General features: G+C 40.1%; 2 pseudogenes; one reads left to right on the top strand and one right to left on the bottom strand.

Annotated features, from left to right (window-relative positions):
* Positions 1 to 3933: 3933 nt before the first annotated feature.
* On the bottom strand, positions 3934 to 4609 carry LOC104850591 (annotated as a pseudogene).
* Positions 4610 to 4843: 234 nt separating this feature from the next.
* Positions 4844 to 8142, top strand: LOC104850592 (annotated as a pseudogene).
* Positions 8143 to 9781: the final 1639 nt, after the last annotated feature.

The raw sequence follows: 9781 nt of genomic DNA, 5'->3' as shown, positions 1-9781 counted from the left end.
GCTCTGCTGCCGCCATCTTGAGATTCTTCATAATTTTATGTTTGAATCTGTGTTTTGTAAGTGAAGTCCAATGAAGTAATGCTCATACATGAGGGTGCTCAGTGGTCCCACCGCTGCTATTTTCCTACCCCAGGATGGTTTCTTAGTGGCTCTGTCCCCTTCTTCCTGTTGCCCAAGGTCCTGCCCAGCCTCCCCTTCAAGCCTGGCAACACCTGCTACCCTCTGCCTGGTGCAGTGACCAGGAGGCTGGTGTGGGCACTGGAAGGTCAGAGTCAAGTGTGCACATCCTGGGGCATCTGGAGGCTGGTAGTGCTGCAGCCATCCAGACACTGAGTGTTGGGGGCCCCTGTGTGCTACAGGCTGGGGTGATGACTGGGGGAAGTAGAGAGGCCACCTTGATTGCCTCGGAGCTCACTTTCACTGGCAGAGGAGTCCAGCCATCATGGTGCTGGAGTCACGGGTGCTGTGTGCTTGTGAGAGCTGAACCTCCTGCAAGCACCCCATTTCTTGGGGCTGGGGACCCTCTTCTCCCCTCCCAACCTTCCTGCATTTGCCTTTTCTCCAGCCTTCATTTGCCTTTGAGGCACCGTTCCCTGGAAGGAGCTATGAAGTACAAATTGAATAACTTTGGTGAATCTGCCTCATGAATTGTACTTGATTTAAAAATTGGCATTGTACAATGTAGAGATGAACAGAAAAGTCACGCTAATCATTAAAATTTTAAATTTTTCTTTATTTTGAATGAGGTTAAATAGCAAATATAAGACACCATGAAAAGTCATTGGAAGAAAGAAAAAAGCTTTACACGCTCTTTTTTCGTTATTTTTAGTTTTTAGCTTTGTAGACACCGGCCTGGCCTGTGCTTGCATTTTGCCCTGGGGTTTGTGAATCATAGACTCTACCTTCAGTGCCCAGTAGAGAGCAGATCCCAGAGATTGTTGGTGGAACAAAGTTGAACTTGGAGAGCAGGTTTCATTCTAATCCACAGCCTGGGGAACAGAATGTGTCTCTCTCCAGCCAGCCTATTAGGAGTACAGTTGTATTGGCCCAGGGTGGCTGCTCCATAGGGAACAAGGGAGTGGCTCGCAGACGGATGGATGCCTTCCTGGAAGCCTGACTGCAGCACCAATTGCAAAGGTGCCGCGAGGCAGCCTCCCCCAGGACTGACCTGAGGGGGGTGAGATTCTAGGGCCACCTCCAAGGCAACCCTCTGCAAATGCCAAGCATGCAGGCCCACTGGCCAAGGTACCAGTGTGGGTGCTGAGTGAGGCCCCGCAGCTGTGTCTTGACCAAGTCCAAAAAAGGCCCCTCTATTTTTTTTTTTAGCCACACAAAGACTGAAACAAACAAAGCCATCAGCGTTTTAGCTCCTATTATGGGTAGAAGCCTTCGGTGGGAAGAGTCTGGAGAAACAGAAAAAGGCTCCAATTTGGGGCTTATGTTGGAATTGTTTGTTCTTACAAGCAATTATTTACTGTTAGTTTTCATTCTCTCTTTTGCCATGTCAAGTTGTTTTTTATCTCATGCTTTCTTCTTCTTCTTTTTTTATTGAGTTTATTGGTACAACCTAGGCATCCAATAAAGTTACATTCATTACTGGGATCTTGTACCTTGACATGACAGGTCTTGGTTCTCATTTTTTCCCCTTCTCCCTGCCCTCCCTTCACCCCCTCTTCTCCTCCCCATTTACAAACACTTTATTTCCATTTTTTCATTTTTTCATATTTTTTCTTTTCCCTTATTCCCTTTCCCCTACCCTTCCCACTTTCCCTACACCTTTAGCCCTTTTCTTCCTATTTCACAATGTCAGTTTTCTCATTAGGATCTTATGTACTATTACAATTTTTCACACCAGAGAAACTATTCAGTATTTACACATGTGTGACTTATTTATTTCACTTAGGAGTATATCCTCAATATGTATCCATTTTCCTTTGAATGACTCTAATTTCTCATTCTTTATGGCTGAGTAGTATTTCATTTTATAGAAAAACCTCATTGTCTTTATCCAGTTTCCAACTGATGGGCAAATGGGCTGTTTCCAAGTTTTAGCTTAAAAACTGTGCTACTATAAACATTGGTGGGCATATATCACTGTGGTATGATTCTTTTAATTCTTTTGGAAAGATAACCCAGCAGAGGATGGCTGGGTCAAATGGAACCTCTAGTCCCAGCTCTTTGAGGTATCTCTATATTGATTTCCATAGTGGTTGCACCAGCCTGCACTTCCACCAACAATGGAGAAGGATTCCTTTCTCCCCACAACCCTGCCAACATTTGTTATTGTGTGATTACTTGATAGCAGCCATTCTTTGTAGGGGTGAGGTAGAATCTCAGTATTGTTTTCATCTGCATCTCTCGAATGACCAGTGATGTGGAACATTTTTTCATATATTTACTTGCTGCTTTTACTTCTTTGTCTGAGAAATGTCTGTTCATTTCAGATGCCTATTTTTGATTGGGTCTTTGTATTTGGGTGGGCTGGTTGTTTTGAGTTCTTTGTATATTCTAGATAAGAGTCCTTTGTCTGAGGAGCAGCTGGTAAAAAGATTTTTCCACATTGTAGGTTTTCTCTTAGTTCTGTTGATGGTTTCTTTTGCAGTGCAGAAGCTTTTTAATAAAATGAGATCATAGTTGTTGATTCTTTATAGTTCCCATGCTACTGAGGATTTATTCATAAAGTCTTTTCCTATGCCAATGTCTTCAAGAGTTCTGCCTAACTTATCTTCCAGCAAGTTTAGTGTTTCTGTTTTAATATTTAGATCTTTAACCCACTTTGATTTTAGTTTAGTGCATGGTGAAAGATAAGGGTCTAGTTTTAATCTTTGGCAAGTTGAGATCTAGTTTTTCCAACACCATTTATTAAACAGGCGATCTTTTCTCCACTCATGCTTTTTTCTAAGAAATCCATCATCAGTCAGCTCAAATTCCTTATAATCTACTCTCTAGCCCTGGAGAAAATCATCATCTTTCTTCTCTGTAGCTCACGTTTTCTCAATCTTTTTAGCAGATGTGCCTGTATGTTCATTTCTAAATTCACACGAATTCTTTCATACTATAGAACATTGTGTTAGCTTCATGTCACTGTGACAAAATACCTGAGATTATCAATTTAAGAAGAGAAAAAGTTTATTTTGGTTCACAGTTTTGGAGGTTTCAGTCTGTGGTCAGTTCGCCCATTAGTCGTGTACTTGTGGCAGCATGGGATATCATAGAGGGAGCACATGGAGGAGGAGGCTGCTCGCCTCATGGCGGCTAAGAAGCAGAGGGAAAGACAAGAAATGGCTGTTGCTCCAGTATCTCTTAATAACCTAAATTTCTTCCATTAGGCCCCACTTTTAGGGGCTTCTACCATTTCCCAGGTCTAAGATGTCAGCCCATGAGCACTGGATGGACTCATCCAAGCCATAGCAAAACTTCTGGAACTTTCTTTGCTCAGTCAACATTATGTTTATGAAGGCATTCCTGTTGATGTGTATACATTTGCTTTTCAAAGTATTCAAGCTTTATTAATAATTCTAAGTAGATAATAACATAAGTGCTGGCCCAGCTAATATATTCATAAGAAAGTTAAACATCTCTTGAGTAAAAAAATAGGAATTATTTTAATGAAAAAAAATGCAAGAGTATAGGAAGGAGAAAAACTGTCCAAACAGCTGCCAATATTTTTGCCTCAATTTGTATTATTTGTGCAAAGACATCATTAAATAAATACTTACCTGATATTTACAAACAGAGCCTAAAGCCTAAAATATTAAGATCTTTGATTTGCTATTCCCCTTTCAGTCTTCTGGATTTGTTAGTTTACATACCAATTAAAAATATGATTCTAGGGTCTGGGGATTTAGCTCAGTGGTGCCACTGCCGGCCTCACAAGCACAAGGACCTGAGTTCGATCCCCGGTACCAAAAAAAAATTTTTTTTTAAATTATTCTAGTTCACTATAGTTGAAAATTTGTCTATTAAGCCACCCATAGTGTAAGTAAGAAGCTATATGTTCGCTTTTTCCTTCATCCAGTGGTCACTATCTTCTCGGGGGATGCCATCCACATCAGTGCCTCAGCCACCTGCATGGACGTATGCCAAGGGACGATGTCGCCCTCCCTGCCATGGAGCAATCTTACAGGGCAGTTCTCGGGGAAGGGGCTGTGCAACAAGCATTTGTGCTCCACTTTCTTAGTGAGTGTGATAAAAGCCATCTTCGTGGTATTTTGATGGGAGGATCCACATGCCTTTTGTCTGCACTTCTGTTTTTACCTCCACAGGAAGCTGACTGAACGGTGTCACTAGGGCACCTGCAGCTGTAGCTACACCAACAAGAGCCACGACCTTTTCTGGTCGTGTAATTGTGGAGTGAAGCATAAGCCCCCCACCAAGGCTAAATCCAACCAGTCTCTTAAATTGGCATTGCCCTAGAGATTGGCAAAATTCCTCAATGTCCAATGCTTTTGTACCCTTCATGTTAGAGATGTAGCCCGGGATGAAGAAAATTCCAGGAGTTTTGCCTTTTAGCTTCTTATAGGCCACTTTGGGAAGGTCCATCAAGGAAAGAATGAGGGTCTTTTTGCCTGCAAGCTGGGAGCCGCGGGGGCGCCCGCTGGGCTTCCATGTCAGCAACGCGCTGAGGCGCTGTCCAGCTCCGGCTGTGATAAGACCCCCTCCCCAGCAGTCAGGACCACTCTCGCCACCTTCCCAGCGCCCCCTGACATGTATACATTTAGTTCATCCATTTGTACCACATCGTGTTGTTCTACATTGTATCAGCATAATACAATATATTAATTTCTTCTCCAAATCATGGATATCTGATTTTTCTCAGGGGTGAAGGTGTTTCTCCACTAGCATGTTGCACTTGCAGACGAAACTCCTGCCCAAGAAGATGGGGAAATAGAACCTCAAATTGTGGCAGCGAAACCTAAAGCTACCAGGAGCCTCAACTGTGAGCCTATCAGAAACTCAAAATAGCAGAATGCCCGAAGAAACAGCAAGAGTTGGAGGAAAAGTTTTAAAATCCCTAAAACATTCCGTAAATGTGGGCTTGTCCAGAGCTCAAGATGGGGATGTGCCTGAAGGAACAGGGAAAGTTGGGAAAGTTAAGAAATCCTTAAAAACATTCTGCAAATGTGGGCTCATCCGAAGCTCAAACAGGGATGTGCCAGAAGAAACAGGGGAAGTCGGGAAATGTAAGAAATCCCTAAAAGTCTATGAACTTAAACTTGGGAGAAGCTCAAAATGGAGATGCACCAAAGAAACAGGGAGAGCTAGAAAAGTTTAAAAAAAAAAATCTAAAACATTCTGTGAATGTGGGCGTGTCAGAAGCTCACAATGGAAATGATCCTGAAGAAATAGTGGAAAGTGTCCAAATTCAAAGGCCCTCCAGAAATCTACCATCTTAAGCAATGGAGAAGCAAGCAGCAGCACCATCTCCTGATGGAGAATCAAAAAAAGATAAAAGGAGAAAAAGAGAAAAATAGTGAATGATCCTGGGCCTGATACAAAAAAAAAAAAAAAGCAAAAACAGAAGAAAGCACCAAGACTCCTGAACAAACAGCTGGTGTGGGGAAGTCTTTTTTAAATTTTTTTTTTTTAGCTTTTATTTATTTATTTATTTTTTAAGCAGGGATTGAATTCAGGTCCTTGAGCTTGAGAGGCAGGTGCGGTGCTGAGGTTACTTCTTTTGCTTTTCTAACTAAACTTGTCAATGAAAACTCTGAAGGTAATAAAACAAATGGGTTTCACAGACATGAGTGAAATTCAGTATAAAAGTATTAGACCACTCTGGAAGGCAGCTGCAAAAGCAGGCAGTGGCAAACCCCTTGCACTTCTCATCCCTGTGATTGAACTCATTTTTAAGCTAAAGTTCATGCCCTGGAAGGGAACAGTGGCCCTTATTCTGTCACCTACTGGAGAACTGGTGGTGCAGACTTTTGGTGTTCTTCAGGAGCTGATGACTCGACCACGTTCACACATACGGGGTGATCATGGGTGGCAATAACAGATCTGCTGAAGTGCAGAAACTTGCTAATGAAACAAACATCATTGGGACCACACTGGGCCACCTCCTGGACCATATGCAAAATTGACCATGACAAATGTATATGTATCACAATAATGCTTAGCAGTGTATGTTCTACATGACTATGGCCCAGGGTTTCTGTGTAAAAACCTACATGCCTGGTCATTGATGAGGCAGATTGTATCTTGGATACTGGGTATGAAGTAGAATTAAAGCAAATTATTAAACTTTTGGCAATACACGGACAGACCATACTCTTTTCTGCCACGCAAAGTTGAAAAGTTGGAGACCTGGCAAGGATTTCTTTGAGTTGTAAATTGGTGTGGATGAAAACAAAACTAACGCCACAGTACATTTTTTTCCCTCTCATTGAGTTTATTGGTACATTTTAGATATACAGTACAGTTTCATTAATCATTGGGATCTTGTATCTTTACATGACAAGTCTTGGTTCTCATATTTCCCCCTTGTCCCTGCCCTCTCTTCACCCCCTCCCTCTCCTCCCCATTTACAAACACTTTATTTCCATTTTTTCACCTTCTCATATTTTTTTCTTCTCCCTTATTACCTTTCCCCTACCCTTCCCACTTTCCCTACACCTTTAGCCCTTTTCTTCCTATTTCACATTGTCAATTGTACCATTAGGATCTTATGTACCATTATAGTTTTTCACACCAGAGAAACTATTTGATATTTACACATGTGTGACATTTATTTTACTTAGGACTATATCCTCAATATGTATCCATTTTCCTATAAATGACTCTAATTTCTCATTCTTTATGGCTGAGTAGTATTCCATTTTGTAGAAAAACCACATCTTCTTTATCCAGTTTCCAACTGATGGGCAAATGGGCTGTTTCCAAGTTTTAGATATTACAAACTGTGCCGCTTAAACATAGGTGTGCCTATATCACTGTGATATGATTCTTTTAATTCTTTTGGAAAGATAACCCAGCAGAGGGATGGCTGGGTCAAATGGAACCTCTAGTCCCAGCTCTTTGAGATATCTCCATTCTCTATATTGACTTCCATAGTGATTGCACCAGTCTGCACTCCCAACAACAATTATGACCAGCGATGTGGAACATTTTTTCATATATTTACTTGCTGCTTTTACTTCTTTGTCTGAGCAATGTCTATTCATTTCAGATGACCATTTTTAATCGGGTCTTTATATTGAGGGGGCTGATTGTTTTGAGTTCTTTATATATTCTAGATAAGAGTCCTTTGTCTGAGGAGCAGCTGGTAAAAATTTTTTCCCATGTTGTAGGTTTTCTTTTAGTTCTGTTAATGGTTTCTTTTGCAATGCAGAAGAGTAGATGGTTTTGAGCAGGTATATGTTGTTTGTTCCTCTGGAAAGAGTTTCCTTCTGCTCTTTACATTCCTTAAAAGGAAACAAAAGAAAAATTTCATAGTCTTCTTTTCATCTGTATATCCATGAAATATCACTACAAATTGCTGAACTACGTTGATTTTCCTGTCTTGGCCATTCATGGAAAGCAGAAGCAAAGTAAGTGTACGATAACATTCTCCCAGTTCTGCAATGCAGATTCGGGGATGTTATTGTGTACAGATGTGGCAGCAAGAGTACTGGATACTTCTGAAGTTGACTGGATTGCTCAGCGTGACCCTCCAGATAACCCTAAGGAATATATTCATTGTATGGTAGAACAGCCAGAGGCCCAAGTGGAAGAGGGCATGCCTTGCCCATTAGGCACCAAAAGAGTTGGGTTTCCTTTGTTACTTGAAGCAATCCAAGGTTCTAGTAAGTGAATTTGACTTTTCCTGGCCTGAAATTTTCTGACATCAGTCTTAGCTTGCAAAATTGATAAAAAAGAACTACTTTCTTCAAAAATTGGCCCTGGAAGCATACAAGTCATACATACAAGCATATGATTCCCATTCTTTGAAGCAGATCTTTGATGTTAATAATTTAAATTTACCCTGGGTTGCTCTGTCATTTGTTTTAAAGATATCTCCTTTTATTGATATCAGTGTTAACAGCAGCGAAGGCAAACAGAAAAAGAGAGGAGGAGGAGGTGGCAGAAAAGAAAGTCAAGAAGTCCAAAATCTTTAAACACATTAGCAAGAGATCATCAGACAGCAGGCACTTCTCTCACTGAGGACAAATACCTTTGATCTTGAGAAAACTCTCCTGACATTAAATTTTTTCCTTTACAGAGAAATTTTTGTAGCCCTTCAAGTCTTTCTTATCTTTTCTGTGATCATACAATTTTTCAATTTTAAATACTCACTGGAAAAAGTTTTGCTATTTTTGGTGGGGGTGGGACCGGGAATTGAACTCGGGACCTTGTGCTTGAGAGGCAGGTGGTGGAATCACTAAACTAAATCCCCAACCCTTTTACATTTTACTACCAGTATAATTCTTTTTTATACCTTTCCTTTACACTACATGAAGATTTTTGTGGCATGGATTGCTATGTTAACTTACTATAATGCCGAGTGACTTAGTATATTGGAAAAGTGGTAATGCAGAAGAAAATCTAGGTTTACTTTTTGGTTTTGTGTCTTGGACCTCAAGAGTGGTTTGGAGCAACTCCTGAAAATGCTGCTGTTTAAAAGGGCAGAGTACTTTGAGAGACACCCAAAAAGCACCTGTAGGTAACTATGTTGTTTTGATGCTCCTGACTTTGAAACAATAAGCTTTCCTTTTTAAAAAAAGATGAAATTTTGGTTTATTGCAAAGTAGTTTGGATTTTGGTAAAATCTTCTAACTGTGCAGCATACTTACAAGACAAGGGCAGTTATCAGTAGACTTAAAACCAAGTCTGAGATGACCAAAGTTAATCTGTAATTTAACTTGGCTCTACCTCATGGGGAGGGATCTGTAAAAGGAAAAAATTCGGGACTGTTGAAGGAAATAAAATAAAGACTATATTACTCTAAAGTAAAAGGAGCCCCTTTTATCTAGCCACAGTAAAATGTGTGAATAAGCCTAGAAAGCCAAGTACGACCGGCAATTTAAAACTACTATTGCTTTCCTTTGAGAAAAATCAGTTTCATAGTGCTGGTTTTAAGTATTTTTGATTGTTTCGTTTTGAGGATTTGGGATTTTTTTTTTACCATCTACTTTTATAGATTCTCTTTTAGAAGTAATATTTTGTACATATGTACATGTACATATCTGTTTAGTTTGGGTTCATTTCTATAGTATTTTATAAGAATTAAAATAAAAGCTTGAGCACTGATTTATAATTTAAAAAAAAAATCAGAAATAGTGCTCACTGTGCATTGTCAGATTCTTCGGAATCTGAAAAAAAAAATCTCTTCCAGGTCCATGAAACAAAAAACACATGAAAATTGAAATGAACAGAGAACAAGGCTGGGGACTTAGCTCAGTGGTTCCGGCACCTGCCTCGCAAGCACAAGGACCCAAGTTCAATCCCCAGTACCAAAAGAAAAAAATAATAAATAAAAATAAAATAAAATAAAATAATAAAGTGAACAGAGAAGAGAAAACACAGAAATGTATTTTTGTGTAGGACCACTTGGTTTTTAGTGGGTTTTGTGTGTTATATAACTACAAAACCAGAAAAATTTAGTAGCGATTCAAACTGCTATCATGCCATCTAATATTCATAGAGTCCCATTAAATGGAATTATGCAGGGGACATCAAGTGTAGAAAAAGGAGTTGGATAAATGATATTAGAGTAGGAAAAGAAAAGGACAGCATCCACCTCTGCTTGACCATTATTCTCGCTGGACCTCTTTGGATTTCAGACCTTGACTGCCAAACATCT

This window comes from Fukomys damarensis, unplaced genomic scaffold (genome assembly GCF_012274545.1).
Source record: "Fukomys damarensis isolate Sample0158 unplaced genomic scaffold, DMR_v1.0_HiC HiC_scaffold_27, whole genome shotgun sequence".
In the NCBI taxonomy this organism is placed as follows: Eukaryota; Metazoa; Chordata; class Mammalia; order Rodentia; family Bathyergidae; genus Fukomys; species Fukomys damarensis.
This window is presented reverse-complemented; position numbering and strand designations above follow the sequence as displayed.